Source organism: Pleurodeles waltl, chromosome 1_2 (assembly GCF_031143425.1).
Source record: "Pleurodeles waltl isolate 20211129_DDA chromosome 1_2, aPleWal1.hap1.20221129, whole genome shotgun sequence".
NCBI classification, from domain to species: Eukaryota; Metazoa; Chordata; class Amphibia; order Caudata; family Salamandridae; genus Pleurodeles; species Pleurodeles waltl.
The window spans coordinates 347473840-347495258 of record NC_090437.1 but is presented as its reverse complement, the minus strand read 5'-3'; positions in this window follow the sequence as shown (position 1 = coordinate 347495258).

Genomic DNA, 21419 nt, shown 5'->3' with positions numbered 1-21419 from the left:
AGAGGCCTAAAGCCAACAAAAACCGGTCAGAAAAAATAGAGAGGAAGGAGGCAAAAAGGTTAGGGATGACCCTACAAAAAGGGCCAGGTCCAACAGGGATACCATATTCTTGAGCGCATGCTGTACACAATTTCTTATTATCTTATTCATAAACTGTGCTAAACCATTGGCTTGAGGTGAATAAAGTCCTCGTATCTAAACAGGGTCCCTGAGCTAGATACAGAGAGTAACACACAGGGAAGCAATACTATGAGTATAACGTAGTTTACTCTCCATTAACATAGCAAACATAGGAATGGAAATCTTAAATTCAAATATACAACATACAATATATTTCAATTTAGATATTTATTATAGCTAATTAAACATTCAGTTCACACATAATATAATCAACATAGAATCAACCAAAAAAATATAATACAACCCCCTAACCTAAATGAAACATACATATATGAAAACATAAATAACATACCAGTAGATACGCAAAAATAAATATATAGAAACAGCCAGAGAAGTAGCTTCTTCTCTGTTTTCTGAGATTCAGGAACTTGAAAGCAAGCTCAGGCAGGCAGTATCTGTGGAGGAAGCCAAAAGAAAGCTAGAGGAGATAAATACGGATTTGGAATCATTTAATATATATTTGATAAAGAGGAAATCAGACAAATTGAAAAAAGATATCAGGTATTGCACCCGGGAGAGGACATATCCTTATCTTGCTGACCAGTACTACAAACAATCCTCCACACCACAGGAAAGACAGGAGTGGGTTCCTAAGAAAGTGGTGACGTTTTCCGATACTTCTGAATCTGAAGGGGAGGGTAGTTCATATCAATTCGATGAATATGGCAATAGACTGAATCATTCGGAACAGTACCAACAGAATCCCCGTTTTTTAGGTCACCGCAGATTCAATCACAGATCAAGATTCAGACAAAATCGGGGAAATCGTCCCCCGAACTCAGAACAATCTCACCACACTTTACAAACAAGACGCAATCAGTATTGGAGGGACTGAAGGAGATTCCGATCTTTAATCTGAGTCAAATTACCTTGGATGACCATTGCATTAGCTTGTTATCGAAAGGCTTGTCCTTTGTACCGAATTCAGACATAAATACATTTGAATGGATGAGAAACCTTCAGGCATTCTTCAGACGAGTGAGACTAAAAAGGTTTTTTTCATCGTCCCCCCCTACTACCACTGTAAGCAGATCAGGACTCAAATTGCCATCTATTTTTACTCCCCCGTTAGAAGCTTTGGGTCCCGAAATAGCTATATTTGAGAGGACAGTGACTAGTAAAATTAAGAAAATGCTTCTACATGCCCCAAGATCCAGGTACAATCTTAGCAAAGATGAAAGCATGGCCCTAAAAAGTCTTAAAACTACCAGGACTATCACTGTTAAACCATGTGATAAAGGGGGTGGTATAGCTATTCTAGACACCAATTTGTATATGGACAATATGGAAAATATGCTGCAGTGTCCGGTCTTTTATAAATCTATACCAGGCCACCCTGAAATCAAATTGAAGAGATCAATCAAAACTACGAATCTAGAAGCCTTAGAAGCGGGCCTTATTTGTAAGAAAGAATTTGATTTTTTGACTCCAGTCCATACTAGAATCCTGATTATCTATGGTCTACCAAAGATCCACAAGGATGCCAGTAATCCACCTATGCGTCCGATTGTATCCACCATAGGCTCGGCCATTGAGCCATTGTCAAAGTACGTTGATACCTTTCTGAAACCGATGGTAGCCCTTTTACCATCTTACATCAGAGACACAGGCCACTTCATTTCTAAGATCGAGGGCCTGCAATATAGACCTGATGGGGAATATCTGGTGACCATGGACCTTGAGTCTTTATATACGAATATACCCCAGCAAGAAGCCATTGATGTTGTAGCACTATATCTAAACAGACGGGGAGATGATCCAGCATTGAGTTTCATTCTGAAATGTTTGGAAACTGTACTATTTAATAACTACTTTGATTTTAATGGCAAAATGTATCATCAAATCAAAGGAGTCAGTATGGGTGCTGCCTTTGCACCTTGTGTGGCGAACCTATATGTGGGAGCATTCGAGGACAAGTTCATTTACAACGAAATGGCCCCTTTCTATGAGAATGTGCAGGCCTGGAGTAGATTTATTGATGATGTTTTCTTCATTTGGAAAGCAGTGAAGACCAACTACTAGAATTTTACAGTTGGCTCAATATGTGTGACAGCAACCTCAGATTTACGATTAAATACGACCATCATTTGGTTGAATTCCTGGATGTGTATATCAAACACTATCAAGGGCACTTGCTTATGACCCTATACACTAAACCCACGGCTAGGAACACGCTGCTTCACTTTGATAGTTTCCATCCCAGGAACCAGAAGCAGTCTATTCCTTTTTCACAATTCCTGAGACTCAGGAGAAATTGCACCAGCATGGCAGACTTTTTGAAACATGCCACAGATCTTACGTGCAAATTTGAACAGAGAGGTTATCCAATTAGAACCATCAAAGATTCCTTAAAAAGAGCCAAGTTTTACAACCCTGAGGCCCTGTTTTCAAAACAACGATGCAAGACCAGTGACCGGCTAGCCTGTGTGATTCACCATTCTACCCTGAATAATCAAATCAGGGATATTATTAACAAAGAATGGCACATTTTGAATTCCAATACTGAAGCGGATAAACTTGAGAAACCATTGTTCGCCTTCAGGAGGAACAAAAACCTACGGAACCATTTGGTGAAATCAGCTACCAATTTTGTATCTACTTTTGGCCAAAAGTCACTAACAGGATCTAATCCAGTTACGGGCAATTACAAATGTGGCCAATGCCACACCTGTGACTCAGCCATTGTTGCAAAAGAGTTTACATTCAATGATAAGACTATCCCATTTATGGACATGCCTAATTGTAGATCTAAAAATGTAATTTACTTGATTATTTGCCCCTGCAACCTGGGATATATAGGTGAGACCTCCAGAGAATTTAGAACTAGGCTATCGGAACATAAATCTGCGATTAGGACACAAAAGATCAACGCCCCCCTAGTTGCTCATTGGTTATCTTTAAACCACAAGGAGGTAGATATCAGGTGGATTATTCTTGAGAAAGTACTGACAAGAAACGATGTGGACCCTGAAAAATAAAGGAAAAAGAAAGAAGTGTTTTGGATTTTTTCTTTAAACACATATGAGAATGGCCTGAACGAAGATCTCCCTTGGAGCAATGCCATCTGAGTACGTATGTACAGGAGTGCCTGAGGGGTCAATATTTTTCCAGGTGCCTACCACAGGGCTGCTTTGTGCTCTCCTGTGGTGGCCCTTTATCTTACTTTGAAGTGAATTCTTCACTTTATACGATAAAACTGTTTTCGGTTCCTTCTTATAAAATCTTATGTTATCGATTTGTATTATATACACGATACGTATTGTATTTCACTAACCCATTTTGTGCCTACCCTTGGGACATTGAGTACCCTGTACTTTGATGTTCCAAGATGGCGCCCACTGTTTTGGGCGTGCTGGTAAGTGATATCTACCCTTTGGTTTGATTTAGAACTGGCCATTATTTTTTATTTTTTATCTTTGGTTATTTCCTTTTGCCACTACTATATGGCTATGACTCTACAGTTTGATAGTACCTCTTATTCTCTGTAGATTTGGGCATATTTCATGCTGTTTTGACGGTTCTAAGATGGCGCATGTTTGACCATTTTTTTAGAGGGCCCCTACGGGCCTGTTTCTATGTTCATCACATCACCTGTAGTGATTTGGTTTAAATAGGAGGCAGCTGGGGAAGTACGGGTTATTGCTCCTCGAGAGATCATCATGCTGGTCATATGTCCTGGATCCTGTTGATACTGGTAGGTTAGCTTTGCTGAACCTTTGTGGATTGAATTATTTTATACCGTCTGGATTGTGTCATTTCTATCTGTCTCATGACTCCCCCCTTTTTCCTTGCAGTTAGCAAGTTGTTCCCTACAAGTTTGGTATCCTTGTGGGTTTCCCCTGTGGATTACGTTTTTTAAACCATGTGAACTTGTAGGTAAGTCTGCAGTTAGCGATTGTACATATGAGCAGATTTTTTCTTTTCTATCCTGTGGACTTTCCTGCCCTGTGCAAGCTAATGATTTCATTATGTTTGCTTTTAGAGTGAGAAAGCATAGCTTCATTTAGCTATATCCATGTGTCAGTCCTTCATTTTGGACTACATATTTGAAGTTGGAGAGTGTTTAATCCAGCCTGTAAGGGATATCTAAGTCCTTTCACATCTAAGGTATTTTATCTTATTTTAATATAAACAAACTAGTCTTTTACTATTCTTGACTAGATTCTCTCGGTGGTAATCCAACACGTTTATGCTATAGGTGATTCTATTTCTGCACTTTATCTAGCATTTTGCTGGACACTAATGGTGCTTTCCTTGGATCTTTAGATTTATTTACCTTTATTAAGCATTGGTTTTATAGATTTTGATCTTGGGCTTTATCAGTGTTTTTTCTTAATTAAGTCACTTGAGTTGGTCTGGTTGCAAATCTGACATGATTCAAGCCTTCCCCCTATGCAAAGAACTGCAATGAATAATTTTGATGTTTCTTTGATAGGCAGATTACAAGATGTACGTATGCCAATTATACTGAATCATAAAGTCCTGATGAAGGTGTATTTATATTTTTCTTCACTCGCCGAAACGCGCGTCGGCTTGTAAATTGGCATGTCTTGAACATTGGCATGAAGTGTTTGAAATTGGCAAATTTGAAGCCCTGACCAGGATTGGCTACCATCAGGCCTGTAACACGAGAATTTGAATCAGGAAATTATAACCTAGAATTGCCTGTTATTATGTTGAATTTTATACAATCCAAACTACAACGCATAATTGTAGCATCAAAGCAGTAACTTTATTGTGCTGTTTAAATATCCTCTCATGTATGAGGCGGTTGTAAATTTGTATGTATACTATTTTGTGATTTTGTTGGTTCTGTGTTTTTTGTTTATTTTTGCGTATCTACTGGTATGTTATTTATGTTTTCATATTTGTATGTTTCATTTAGGTTAGGGGGTTGTATTATATTTTTTTGGTTGATTCTATGTTGATTATATTATGTGTGAACTGAATGTTTAATTAGCTATAATAAATATCTAAATTGAAATATATTGTATGTTGTATATTTGAATTTAAGATTTCCATTCCTATGTTTGCTATGTTAATGGAGAGTAAACTACGTTATACTCATTGAGGTGAATAAAGACCTGTCTTGAAATTAATTATTGACAATTCTTTGAGAAAATGTTTCATTTCAGTTATAGGAGCTTTCAGAACACCCTCCCTAGAAAATTCTTCTTTTAAAAATGTGTTTACTATTTTAGTGTTTACCATAGCCATACACTTCGTGACCACCCACCTAGACGTTTAGTCTACCAGCAACATAACATATTGTTCATCATTGGCTAGAAGATCAAATGGCCATTCTATATCTAGACCTACCTCAGTCCATTGCTCCACTGGAACCTCAACAGGTGACAGAGGAACTGTGTGAGTTTTCTTTGTTTTATCATTATTCGTACAATGCCAACAGTCCTTTACCTCCACTTCAACCTCTTGATCCATTTGTGTCCACCAGTACCATTCACCAAATGGGCCTTGGTCACATTTCTCTCTAAAGTCCTTCATGAGCCAAGTTAATTAACTTCTGTCTCAAAACATCAGTAGGTACCACCCGTTCTCCCCTTAACACTTTCCCATCACTAATGCTAAGTTTGTCTTTCACACAAAGAAATCCTTCTACATTAGCTGGTATATCTTTCTTGTATGGCCAATCATTTACAATGAGTTCCTTTACTGTAGATAATTCTAAATAGTTTGAAAAAGCATTATCCCACTCACTTTCCTCTAGGGTTGATTCACATACCCAATCTACAGCTATTTCTTCACACACATCTACATTCTGGTTGATCAGCAGTCTAGAGAGACAATCTGCCATTGTATTCCCTGCTCCAGGTATATACTCAACTGTAAAATTATAGCTGGTCAATCTATCTGACCACCTCCTGTTCCTAGGGGATACATTCTCCATCTCCTTACATAAGAATATATGAGTAAATGGTTGTTTATCCATAAAAAAAAACTTAAAGTGGATATTTGCCCAATAGACAGCTAAAGCCTCTTGTTCAATAACTGAATAACGCTCTTCAGCACCTTTTAACGAACGAGAACTAAAACTGCACCCAAACTCTTCAGACTGGCATCGGTCAATTACATTTGTTTTCTGTGAGCATCAACACGTCCCAAAGTTGGTAATTTTTCAATGCTGCATTTAATACTGTTGAAAGACTTATCACATTATTCAATCCAGTTGAACTGGACACCCTTCTTTAGCATCAACCTCAATGGTTGAGAAACACTAGCTAATTTTTTTTTAACAAAATTCTGCCAAACCGAGAAATTATTGTACTTGATCTTTGTTTTCTGGTTTGGGAGCTTCCACAATACTGTTTGCCAAATCAATTTTTTGGACTTATACCTTAACTTGAGATAGTGTGCCTCAGATAAGTTACAGTGGATACTCTGAACTTACACTTTTCCTTTTTTATCACCAAGCCTCCATTCTGTAATTGCTCCAACACCTTCCACAATATTTCATCATGTTCACATTGGTTTTGTCCATAGACCAAAATATCATCCTGAAAAAACAAAACTTTGTCCAATCCTTCGAACATTTTCTTCAGGACCCTCTGAAAGCATAACACTGCGGAAGCCAAGTCCAAAAGGTTTCTGGATGAACCTAAATCCTCCCAATGGGGTTACAAATGATGTTAATGGCCTAGAATCAGGATGGAGCATAACCTGGTAGTAAGCAGAGGACAAATCCATCACACTGAATAACTTAGCATCTTTGATTTAAGCCAGAGTTTCAGAAATATTTCGTAATGGTTGACGATCAACCCAGATGTGTTAATTTAATCCTCTCAAGTCAACACACATATGAATATCTTTACCCCCATCCTTTAGTGCTAGACCTATGAGGGCCAACCCATCAGAGCACTCAGTTTCTTCAATTTCTCCTCTTTCTTTTATTTATTTTTATTCTTTTTTGAGTGGTGCTAACATCATAGGAGGAACTTCCCTTACAATAGACACATATGGTATGGCACCATTCTTGAGAACAATTCTATGTTCAAAATTCTTTAGTAACCCTAAATCATTTCCAGATACTTTAGGAAACCTAGAAACTATCTCATCTGAGTATCCATCATTCTTCATTATTAAAACTTCTGTTTGGTATTTGGATTTAATATTATCCCCATGTCCCTTTGATGTCTCCAACCTAAAAGGTTATCATCCCTTTTTGCTACATACACTTTCCCAGTTGTTTCACGCTCATCAAATTGAATTCTTATCACCGAATAATCCAGAACATCTATTTTCTTGATTGGGTACCCAACAGGATTCATATCTGGTGGTAGTAATTCAATTTCTCCATTCCCAAATATTGCATTTTTCACATTCCGCCATTTCTATTGGATCTGCATCCACACATCCATCATCCTTTATACTGAAAATAAATGTTTCTTCTCCTTCAATACAATTCACTGCTTGTAGTTTATTCCATCGACACAACCTGGCATAGTGCCCTTTCTTACCACATTTCGTGCGGACTACTAACCATGCAAAACATCCAGGACTATTGGAAAGATGTCATTCACTCCCACATCTAAAACATCTCACACCTCCACTTTTTGTTGACCTTAGAGTATCATTTTGAGATCATTTATTCTCAAACTTTTTATGTCCCTTCTAGCTCTTCGTTCACTCATGTTTCCTTTGCTGCATTTCTACCAACTCCTCTTACTTCATTCACTGACTTATGCATAAGCATGTTTCTTTTCTCTTTTTCATCATGCATTTCACACACCCACATACTAGTATTCTCCATACTTTCAACTGTAGCTATCATCTCTTTCAAAGTTGAATTTTTTTGCTAATACTTTTTCTTCTACTTTTGCATTGTTTGTGCACCTGACAATCTGGTCTCTGACAAGAGAATCAGTCAGTTGTTCAAATAAGCATGTACAAGCTAACATTTGAAAGGCTACAATATACGTGCCAATTGTCTCCTGTTTCCCCTGTACTCTCGTGAACAATTTGTGCCTTTCCAGTACCACATTAATCTGTGCACCAAAATGGTTCTCCAACATCATCACAGACATGTCAAAAACATTGTCTGGTTTACCCTTCCCAATACCAATGATGATTTCCTCCAAACTCTCATACACATTTCTCCTTCTACACGTAAATTATGTAACAGTATAGCTTGTTTGCGAACTACCAAAACTTTTTCTCCCCAATCACAAGTATGAATCCAATAATTGCTTCCAACTTTTCCATGGCAAAATAGGATTGCCCTTATCTGAAAGGAAATGAGGAGGTTCAGACCCATTAGCACCTGCCACAACATTTGAATTGTTTGTAACACTAGAAGTACTTTTGGCTAACAACCTACTTCTTCGTTGTACAGAAGGACCACAGTGTGCTGATCACTGAAACGAAGACCAGCAGTAACTTGTTTATGTACATAGAAAAAAATGAAATTTTGCCTCATTTATTGTCAGCTATTACTTAGTATCAATGATGTGCAAATCACCGATTAACCAGTAAACAAAGGCACACCTCTCTCCGTCTAGTGCCTTCAACCAGTCACACACGCGGCAGGTTCCGCTCAAACCTCAGCTTGGTTCACTGCCATTGCTGAAGCAGGTGTTTTAACTAGAAATTATTAATGAGTGTTAATGTATTTTGAATAATGAATCTTGTAGAAAATGAATAACGTAGAAAAGGAATGCACACGTTTGGGAAATGTGACCTCGAAGAAAGGCCACCAGTGTTCACTAAATGTACTAATTAATGATTAATACTTATGAAATATTGAAAATGTATTAGATTAATGTAGTAATATGTTATATTTAGGGTTATGAAGTATGCTCTTACCTAATAATTGTTGGCCTTAACTTAGAGAGTGTCTTGGCCTAGTTTTTCCAGGCCTCATGCAGAAGCTGTATTTCTTAGCATTTAATAAAAATGCTGATAAAGTGAACTAAACTATGAAATGTCCATTGTCTTGTTAAAAGTGCTTAACAGAAGCTTTTTGTGAGAGCCGACTAACAAAAGATGATGTTTCTAGCAGAGTAACAATTTGCGTGTAATATGTGTGAGATGTACTTTCCCAGGACGCGAACAATGAAGACACTGACTGGAGCTGAAGATGCAACAATATTATTACCTGACGAGCCAGATGATGAGGACATCGTAAAGTGGACCAATCAACTTTGTGTGAAGAGCGAAATATTAGAATTCATAGATTTGGTATGGAAATATTATTGGGTAGTGTATAAATGTACGATTAACTGACCAATAGGGAATTCGGGGACAGTTTAGGTGGCTATGATATAACAACACGACAGAGGAGAATTATTCAGATCTAGGGAATTACTCCGATATTGAGATAAGAAGAGACTTAGAAGCGATTTGAGCTTCTGTCATTGGGCTTATACTCTCTGACTGAGAGCCTGATGCTTTGAGAATCGATTGATGACCTGAAGACGAAGACTAATTCTGCTTGCTGACCCGTACCATGGATATGTAGATATGGCAATGTGTCAGTTATGCACTTATGCCTTTTCTTTCTAGGTACCAACTGCGCTGTTTTGACAAGATCCATAGCTAGATGTTTTTCCTAAACTGGTGTTCTAAATTGTTTGCATGAAGCCCAACATGCTGATGTTAATCTGAAGTTAGCTGAGGGTATTCACATAATGACTGACAATTTCAGGGACTAATGTTTGATGAGTTATCTTGCTGAATTCTCTGTACGTGGTTACTTCGTTGCAACTGACTCTGCTATTGACATGTACCGCAACCTTAGAATGTGTCATGAATGTGTCATGATTCTGAGATTAATCTACATGACTTTAGAATTGTTATTACAAGGGAAATACATTTAGTAAACGTTTACTAAAGGTGTGGTTATTCATGGCTGAAAAATCATGGTGCGTGACAATTACTGACTCCATTGATTATTGATTTTACTGATTACTAATGATTATTGATTATTGTGTATTGATTATTGATTATGTACTGGAGCTATGGTAAGAAAATCTCAAACAAGTCAAAAGGTTCATCGACATATGCGCGTTTCCTTTTGAGTTTACTTATTAAGGTCTGATGCGCTAACACCCTCAACCGGTCGCAAAGAGTGCCAAAGTTCTGCCCACACCTCGGGTCAACAAAAACATACACAAGAATTCCACTCTCTCTTAGCAGCTCCCCTCTCACCTTGGTGTCCACAATATCACTTCAAAAGACGCCTAATATGGGTTGTGGTGGGTTCCGATTCATCTAGGAGGAGTACACCAGTTTCTCCCTCATTGCCAGTGTTAAGAATACGCTTTTCACTTCAAAGGTTCATCAGAAATCTTTATTAGGTTCATAGCATGTATATCCAACTTCCTCAGGCAGCGAACCGATCGTAACTGACCACATTCAAAGCCCCCCAGATGCTTGACACTGCCTGGAATGCTGTGACCTCAAAGTGATTGTCACCACATTCCAGCCAAGTGATCTAGTGCAAACCACAACAAAGCAAAGCAAAGTAAAATGTTCTTTATCACACCCCAATGCACACATGAGAAGCAGAAAAATAGTAAAGTCCCCGACTGAGCGTGTGATGGGGTAAACATCTCAAAAACAACTGCATGCAAAATGAAGAAATATTTTGTTATCCTGCTGATGTTTTGGAAGCACAGTGTTATTTTGCATAGTTTACCCCCTTGAAGTAGGAAAGCACAGGGAAATGCCACATAAAGGAAGCTATAGTTATTATTTGTAGTTTCTATATCATACCACTCCATACCCTTTCTCTAACTCCTCAGAATCAAATAGGAAGGTCATAAAACATAAAAGGGCCATCCAGTGTTCTCTGTGCCCAGTCCTGTATCTTTGAGAATCGCCTTTAACAGGCATTCTAGAATGCTACTTTGTTTTATGATGTCTTCTTGGGTTTGGGACCTTATGTGACATTATTCATAGGTTGTCCCCTTTAGGGAGCTAAGGGCAGGACAAGGACTCATTCCTTTGATGTGTGATGTCACTTGGGCTGCTCTCCGTCATTCTAATGAATTAACATCCAGGCATTAAAGCATGATGTCATGCTTCACTGCTTCAGCCGTCCACCTAACCCCTCCCTTTCCATGTGCGTTTGTTTGTAGTCCTACAATTATGTCTATTGCCTGCCCCATTTTAGTGAAAACACAGTCATTATTTTTACCATTGCCTCATAAATTGGGCAGTTTTTGCATCTTGTGTTTTTCTGTTTGCGAGGTCAATTTCCAATTAGAATTTTCTAATATTGTATTTAGGCTCCAAAGTCTCCAGTGACTGTACTCTGTTATTGAACCTCATACTGAAAGCCCTTCCATTCCTATTGAGAGACATCATTGATCATTTTTAAATGGTTTTTCAATACCTTGTTATTCTTCATGCAATTACCTAAAACTGTGTCCCACATCATGGATCAAGACACACCAAAAATGAACAAGATTGTTCCTTAACAGCGGCAACATACCTCTCCTACAATGCTAACATAGTGACAAGTGTTTCAGGAATCTGCACCTCATTTAGGCTAGTCCCCTTTCCATGGGCCCTGCAATCAGGGTATATATAACATACCAACATGGCGACAGAGACACACCATGTGACATTACTGAGTGCTCTTCATGAATTTTCAATCTGGCGGATCTTGCAACACAATTTTTGCACTATTTTTGTACTATATGTGTTGTGTATTTAAACAGAATAATTCTGTTAGCTTACTTAATTACCTGGACTCATTAGGATCTTGTTAAAAATGGGGTTTCTCGTTGGCTAGGGTATGCACCTAAGTCAGGCAGAACCCACCCACTCCATTCAGGACAAGGGAGTTACACGTCCAAGATAACCCCTGATCACCCCCTTCGTAGCTTGGCACGAGCAGTCAGGCCTAATCCAGAGGCAATGTGTAAAGCATTTGCACAACACGCACAACACGCACAACACATGTGACGCACTAGCCCCACCACAAAGGAAACACAACACCAAGTTATATGAAAATATACTGTATTGTACACAACGCAATTATTAGACCAAACATCACATATCAGTAATATCCTGCTACCTTAGCAGTTGACAGAACGTTACACATTAGTTACTATGCAAAACTAGCAGTAGTCACATATAACACACAGGTTACTTAGTATTCTGCAACACAAGCAGTAGTCAGGAAACACGTTATTACATCAAAGCACTTGTCATGAGAATATCATCAACGCCCATATTAGAAACATGATAAAACGTATGGCAAGTCAGAAAAACATATTACCATGTCATGCCCATAAAAGAAACATTTACATACACATATGAAACATCATCAAACAGGTAGGCAACATGTAAATCAATAAAGTCTCTAAAAAGAACTTAAGTTGTATACATTGTCTTTTAGCAGTACCCAGTTTCCGTGATAAGGCACCTCCAGTACCAAGAGAACGAAAAATGGGGCCCGGCACTCCACTGCGTCAAAGGGGGGCATCCTGACAGTTCTGGGGTTGAGGGGTGAGGCATGCACCCCCTCTGTATTAATGATGGGCCTGTCCTGGGGCCCTCGACCGGCCCTCACAAGGGGGGCCAAAGTCAGCCAACCGATGTATGAAGGAGGGGGCGCCACGCAAACCCCTCCGCTGTAATAACAGGCCCCTCCTGGGGCCCATGATCTCTGAGGGCCCTCTGGGCCTCTGCCAGCCCTCATGGGGGGGGGGCAAAGCCAAGAAGAAACAAGTAGGGAGGAGAGGAGCATCACATACCCCCTTTGATTTGTAACAGGCCCCTCCTGGGGCCCGTGATCGCAAAGGCCCCCCCCCCGGGCCTCCACTGGTCCTTCCACTCGGGGGGGGCAACACAATAGCACCTGCGACGCGGGGAGCATCTGGCGAGGCATTTGCCCCGTCGCGGTCTTTAGGCACAAACAACGGCTTAGTTGGGGCCAGGGGGAACCTCCGATGGGTCTTCCTTCCCCCCGCCCGACGTCAAGTTGTATGCTGCAGCCCGCCCAGGCTACAGCTGATGGCAGGCACCAAAGTAGGTGCCTGTTTGTGCCCCGGGGGCACACCTTAGAGCGTGCTTCACCCCGGGACATTGTAGGAGCATGCGCGCTCCTTTGCATTCCTTCAGTGGTGCCCCGGAGCACAGCGTGACTCCGGCGCTCCATAAAAGCAGCCCGGGTCGCAGTGGTAATTGTCCTCTGGCACAATAAGCGCTCTCAAGCGCTGAAGAACAAAGGTGAAACGCTTTTCCAAAGCGTGCCCCCCAGCACGACCAGCAGCGCTTCTCAAGTAAAAATGAAGCACTCCTTGTGCTGTAAATGGCTGCATGGGTCAGGGGCCACAGCACCCTGCCCCTGGGGGGCAATGTCCAGGGAAAAGGCCCACAGATGAAAGGGCCCAGCAACAGGTCAGCACAAAGAGGATGCAAGCAAGTGGCAGTTTCTTACAGTGACCAAGCAGGTCACAGGTCAGCACAGCAGCAGCAGTCCATGGCGGTTCCTGGTGAGTCCTTCCAGCCTTCTGTCTCCAGTTCCAAAGTTCTCCAAAATGTGGGGAAAACTCCCCTGTACTTATACTCAGTTTTTACAGTGTCTTTCAAGGGAAGGGGAGAGGAGGTTCCAACCAGTTACAACTGGTTATGGGAGTGCGCCCTATCTCCTCCAGCACAGGCTCCAAACATCAGTTGGGGGTAAACAACCCTATTGTATGAGGCCAAGGCACAGCTTTTACAAATGCAGGTGTGCCCCGCCTCTCCCTTCTCTCAGCCCAGGAAGACTATTCAGTATGCAGGTGCACCTCTGTGACACCTCCACCCTCCCTGTGCACAGGCTGTCTGAAAAGTATGCACAAAGCACAACTGTCACTCTGCCCAGACTTGGATTGGAGTCAGGCTGCAAAACACAGAGAAATGCTCACTTTCTAGAAGTGGCATTTCTGTAGTAGTAATAAAAAATACACCTACACCAGTAAGCAGCATTTCTTATCGCCATTCCAACCATACAAAACATGCCTACGCTACCCCTCATAAATCAGACAATACCCCCTACATATACAGCAGGGCATTTCTAATATAATCCTATGAGAAGGCAGCCTTCACAGCAGTGAGACACCAAGTTAGGCTGTTTGTCACTACCAGGACAGGCCACGCTACCTGGCACATGCCCTGCCTTCTACATACATGGCACCCTGCCCATAGGGCTAGCTAGGGCATACCTTAGGGGTGATTTACATGTAGTAAAAGGGGAGTTCAGGGCCTGGCAAGTAAATTTAGATGCCAGGTCCCTGTGGCAGGAAACTGCACACAGAGGCCCTGTTATGGCAGGTCTGAGATAGGTTTAAAAGGCTACTTCAGTGGGTGGCGCAAGTAGCGCTGCAGGCCCACTGGTAGCATTTAATTTACAGGCCCTGGGTATAGCGATACCACTGTACAAGGGACTTACAGGTAAATTAAATATTCCAATTAGGTATAAGCCAGTCATAACAACTTTAGATGGGAGAGCACCTGCATTGTAGCACTGGTCAGCAGTGATAAAGTGCTAAGAGTCCTAGAGCCAACAGCGAGAGGTCAGAAAATATAGGAGAAATTAGGCAAAAAGTCAGGGGATGAACCTGCCACATGCGCCAAGTCCAACAGATTCCATCAGTATTTTGTGACTATTGGTGTTTTTACGAGAAACATGCCTAACGCATACCCTACCCTACTCTGGACCCTTTTCTTATTTTTTATCTTTCTTTCTGGGACTCAGCTGAAGACCATATATGTATACACAGGAGCTGAAATAGAGGGTCTTAAAATACTTTCTCTCCATTCTGTGTCTATGGGGATTTTCAATTCTTTAGTCACGCCTACAGCCCGAACTACACTACACTTGACATGAAGCTAGATTTTGTTCCACTGATCATGCTTTTTTTTGGTTTGGTGTAAATCTGTTCAGTAGTTCTGGAGTAATTTAAGGCCAAAAAATATAGGGGGTCATTCCGACCCTGGCGGTCATAGACCGCCAGGGCCGGGGACCGCGGATGCACCGCCAACAGGCTGGCGGTGCATCCAGGCCAATTCTGACCGCGGCGGTAAAGCCGCGGTCAGAAAAGGGAAACCGGCGGTTTCCCGGCGGTTTTCCCCTGGCCTGAGGAATCCTCCATGGCGGCGCTGCAGGCAGCGCCGCCATGGGGATTCCGACCCCCTTCCCGCCAGCCTGGTTCTGGCGGTTTTGACCGCCAGAACCTTGCTGGCGGGAACGGGTGTTGTGGGGCCCATGGGGGCCCCTGCAGTGCCCATGCCAATGGCATGGGCACTGCAGGGGCCCCCTAACAGGGCCCCACAAAGATTTTCAGTGTCTGCATAGCAGACACTGAAAATCGCGACGGGTGCAACTGCACCCGTCGCACCCTTTCCACTCCGCCGGCTCCATTCGGAGCCGGCATCCTCGTGGAAGGGGGTTTCCCGCTGGGCGGGCGGGCGGCCTTCTGGCGGTCGCCCGCCGGCCCAGCGGGAAACTCAGAATTACCGCGGCGGTCTTTTGACCGCGCTGCGGTATTCTGTCGGGGGAACTTTGGCGGGCGGCCTCCGCCGCCCGCCGAAGTCAGAATGACCCCCATAGATCTTTACCACCACAGATTCTCAGTGGATTGATCTTCAGATTAACGCACCACAAGAAGGATTTGATTGGCTGGCATCAACCTCACAGGAATGTTGTGGCCGCCATTTTATTTCATTGGGAAATGGTCCCCGGGGCTAAAATCTTGGCTGAGTGTAGAGGATGGGGTTAGGGTAGAGGTTCCTTGACCCAATGGGTATTAGATGCCTGTGGTAAATAAGTAAAAATGGCCTTCAAGTGGCTTATAATTTTTTTTTTTATGGTTTCCAAAATCTGAAGATCTATCCATGGGGCTCAGCGGGGCCCCTGATGTAAATCCGCAGGTGGATCCTCGGATTTTGCCAAACATAAAAAAAAATAGATATAAATTCATACACCTATTGAAATACCCAGACAAATGCCCTAACAACCACTCTCACACCCAGATAGACACTTTCACAGCCACTCTCAAACCCACACAGACACTGTCACACCCACTCTCACACCCAAGACTGAGACTCTCACACTTACTCTCACACCCAGTCAGACATTGTCACACGTAGTCTCACACCCAGAGACACACTCTGACACTGACTCTTTCACCCACACAGAGAGTCTCATGGTCACTCTCACACTCAGAGAGACACTCTTACACCTATGTTCACATCCAGACACACACTGTCACACTCTCGCTTACACCCAGACCAAGACTCACACACTCAGTGTCAGACCCAGTGAGACATTGTGACACATAGTCTCACACTCAGTGACTCACTCTGACACTCACTCTCACAGCAACACAGACACTCTCACCCCAGAGAGATGTTCTTATACTTTTTCACACACCCACAAGGACACTCTGACACCCATACAGAGACTTTCAGATGCACTGTCACAGAAAGATGGCCACTGTCACATCCACTCTGAGACTTACAGAGACAGTCTTACACCGCACACCTAGACGGACAATCTCACACCCACTCTCACACCCATGCAGATACTCTCATACTCACTCTCACACTCAGAGAGAGATACTCTTACACCCACTCTCTCATTGAAGTAGACACCATTACACACTCTCTCACACCAAGACCGAGACTCTCAATCCCACTCTCACACCCATGTAGACACTCCCACACACACTCTTACACTCAGAAAGACACTGTCACACCCATTCTCAAATCCAGACTCAGACTGTTACACGTACTCTCACACCCAGGCTCTCTCACTCCCATAGAAATTTTCTTATGCTTTTACTCTTACACCCACTCTCAGATTGAGGCAGAGGCTGTCACACTCCCTCTCACACCAAGACTGAGACTGTCACACTTAATCTCACACCTAGACAGACACTCTCACATGTAGTCTCACACTCAGGGACACACTCTAACACTCACTATAACACTCAGACACTCTCATGCTCACTCTCACACTCTTACACCTACTCTCACATCCAGGGAGACACTGTCACATTCCCTCCCACTCCCAGACAGAGGGTCTCATATTCAGTCTCACACTAATATAGAGATAGTGAGACATAGTCTTGCACCCAGAGACATACTCTGACATTCACCCTCACATGGAGACATACACTATCACATTTACTCACACATCAGGAGAGACACTGTCACAGCCATCTCACAGCTAGAGAGATGCTGTAAAATCCAGTGTCCAGACAGATAGTCAGTACAAAAAGGTCCTGGGGCCAATATGTGGGCACTGATGCATATAAATGAGTTAGGGTACGAGTCCTATTACTAAATAAATTTACATTAATATGGCACATTGAACAAAATGTGTACAGGATGTTAGAAATAGTTTTTTATTTTATTTTTGGGATTCACAAGTGGATTTGCTGATCCGTATGACATAAAAAAGTATTAAAAAGATATTTATTTATGTATGGTTAATGTATTGGCTCTGAGAAGAGCCTTTGTGTTTATGATGTGTAGGCAACTGCTACTGATAATAGAGAATGCAGTCTCTCAAGTTATGGAGAGATACCGTGTTGCCTTTGCCTGCTAGATGAACTCCATAATTTCTGTATGTACCCTCCATATCAAATTGTACGTTGTTGTGATATATAGAGCCCATGTTATGATCCCTGAGGAATGCAGATACCATTTTATTAACATGTTTCCTGGATTTGTCTATTTGTGGGCAAAATTGAGTTGATCAGTTCCACTTCTGTCTTTGGCAAATGTTTGAAAGTACAAAGGCAGTTTGTGAGAAAAGTGTCATTAATTTTCCAGAGGTATCCTTCATTAGGATTTCCAAACCAACCCCTGGAACTGTGCCTAGGTCATTGCCACCACAGTGCACAATCATAAGTTCTGGTTGTTAGATTAGATAAACCAAGGTCCCTGTCAATACCACTTCTTTTTGCACTCTGTCTGGCCCAAAACACAAAGCTGTGTCCCACAATCCACACTCTGGGCATCTTGAAGGTAATCTGGAGAAGCACACAGGAGATGGCTGCAGGTGAATGAGGCTGGTATGAAATAAAGTTCTGTCAAAATGGAGGATAGAAGATAGGATCTGAAAGAACATATTTAATTGTCTCTTGCAGATATGTTTGTTGGTGGATTTGGTAGAGAGGTTATGTAGATTGTAAGTAAATGTTGGATTGGGTTTACAAAAATTAGAACACAGTATTACTGCCTGTGATATGTTTATTATGAAAGCTTCAACCACAACTGCTAAAGATAGCTTAAAAGTAAATATGCTCCAGTCAGAAACTGTTATGAACTTGTGACCTGCTGCAGCAGAATGTTTCAGACTGTGTAAACATAGTAACACAGCTACAGGAGCATGAGGGGGAAGGGTAAACAAAAAAGACTAGACTGCAACTTGATTGTTGCAAATGTAGAAGCAATAATGACTTGCAGTAAATATTTTGTGTTCAGATCTGCTATTGTGTAAAAAAAAAACTTTGATATGGATGCGTGTTTTTTAATGTATTAAAAAACTAATTTTCAGATTTCCCCACGGATCTAAAAATATATACGTGGATTTACACGGAGGGCCGCGCTGAACTCCGCCGTGGGTCCACAGATCCGACGAAAACTCCTACTGCATTGGGCTATCTTTTGAGGAGTGTTGGAAAGGGTTAAGTATAGAAGCCAGTCATAAGTGATAAAACATAAGTTTCAGAGGAAAGGTAGATTGTGATTGGTTTTCTGACAGACTAACCTTGAAAGCAAAGGTGAAAAGGTTGCCATTTCATGGTTGCCTGCTGTGAGAGTGGAGTTCCGTTCCTGTTGTTGGTTTTCTGTATGTTTTTCAGGAGAAGAAATTCTAATTGATCCTACAAGACAAATACACACTGCTAAAGCACACTTATTAGGTATGTGTAGTAAAATGGACTTTATGTTAGAAAGAATTAGTTAAGGAATGAATGAATAGTAGGTAAATGCATCTCAGTAGTATGGTACTGTTGGAAAATGGATTATTGGTAACGGCAGGTAAGTACCTACACTTAGCAATAGGCCACTAACCTCCACTTAGGTCCAGTTAGGTCTCAGTAAATTAAACCCAGCTCAATCCTTGGTAGCTTGGCAACCAGCGACAAGGCTTAACTTAGGAGGCAAAGCGTAAAGCATTCAAATATCACAAAACAGTAATAAATAAAACACAGGAAACAGTTTAAAAATCCAAAATGTATAAAAATAGATAATATTTTTATCTTTAAAATGACACCACAACAAATAAAATCGGATAAGGGGAACCGGAGATATGAATTTTTAAAGTATTATTATCTTTTAGTGCATAGAAACAGAAAGCGCCAATCTGGTCATCTGGTCGCACCTCGTCTGGGGCAAAGTCAAAGTTTAATGGCCGACCGCGATGAAGCCCGGCTCAGCTACAGGCCACGTGAGGCCTCGGTCATAAGTTTACCTTAGGACTTAGTCGTTTTTCTGAAGATTTTCTTCAGCGGGACGAACCTCCCATTCCAATCCGACCTCCTGGAACTCTTGTTCGGATACACGTCGCGGGAACCCTCGGTGGAGATTTTTACCTTTGGACTTGGTCATTTTTTCAAAGGGAAAATCCTTTGACCGGGGCAAACCTGGATCTTGATCCGACGTCCTTGGAGCCCTCCTCAGATACGCTGGCTGGAGGGTCCCGGTCAACTTCCTATGTTCGGACTTAGTCTATTTTTTGGAGATTTTCTTCACCTGGACGAACCTGCAAGTTAGGCCGGGTCGCGGCTGAGGCAAGCCGACTTGAATTGCCATGGCGGGTCGGTCCCTCTATGGAGCTTTTTCCAAAACTTCTCCAAACTTCTGGATCTTCTTCCAGATGTTCTTTTATGGTTCTTTTGGGGTCCACAGCTCACCCCAAGGTTCCAGAAGCTCTGGGATGCTTCTTGGGAGTGTGGACTACAACTCCCAGAATGCACCTGGCGCATACTCCTTTTTGGCCACTGGACAGTGGTCAGCTGGTTGGTTTCTTCAGGAGTTGGTGCAGGGGACTCTGGTTAGCAAATTTTCACCTGTAGTAAACAGGGAGTCCCTCTTTGAACCGGTTGAAGCCAGGCAAAGTCCTTCTTGTGGTGAAGCCCAGGTGTGCAGCTGGTGCAGTCCTTCAGAGTGCGGGGTCCAAGTGCAGGCCAGGGGTCTAGCAGGGCAGTCCTTCTTCTTATGTAGTTCTTCCTGGTAGGGATCTGATAGGGAACTGAGGTGTGGGTGCAGGTCTGCCAGTTTTATCCTTGCTCCTAGGTGAAAAACATGGGGGTCCTGGCTCTCCAATCAGGTGTAGGGTCCTTCCTCCTGTGATGACCACTTCCTGGGAAGTGTGGCAAAAATCAATCCCAGGGAACAACATTACTCAAAAATCCATCATGGCTGAAAGTGATTTTTGGAGGTTACATCTGGCTGAGCCCACCCACTGGTGTGGCTAAAAATCCTAAACACACCCCTCTCCTGCCCTCTCCTAATCTAATCAAGGGGGCACCTAATTGACTGGGTTTGCAGGATGTGGGGTGTTGCAGGGTTTCTCCAAATGTCCTTCTCTGCCTTTGAAGACCAGTTTGGCAGCCCTCCCCTTTCCTGCCTCACCATCTGCTGAGGGGAGATCTCCTCCCACAGGCACATCTCTTTATGTGGAGCCAGGCCACTTCACACCTCATCAAGGCAGCCTGGCCAGGCTGCCAGAGGCTGGCCAATCAGAGCACAGCAGCAAAACACTGCAGGGCTGAAGTTGCCAAATTTTCAGTTTAGAGTTTTAAAGTTTAAAACTCTTTACCTGAACAAGTTATATTACATCCAACAACTGGAAGTTGTGGAATTTATTATAACAATTAATTTGATACCAAACTTCTGGTATCTGTTACTTAAGGGGACTTTAAAAAATAAAATAAAGTCTCCCCATTCTAGCCTATGGAGGCCATTCACTACAATGAGGGAAAAACGAATTTGGCTGTTTTACTTCACCAGGGCGTATAAAACTATTTTTATAAGGTCCCTGCTTATAGTTACATGGCACCCAGCCCTAGGGGCACATAGGGCACACCTTAGGGGTGACTTATATGTAAAAATAATGTAGTTTAAGACTTTGGAACTACTTTTAATTCCAAAGTTGAATTTGCATATAACTTTCATTTAAAAGCAGCCAGCAAGGCAGGCCTGCCTTTAAAATGACACTGGGTACCTCAGCAGTGCATGGGTGCACTACCTGTGCTGGGGTCCCTAAACCTACA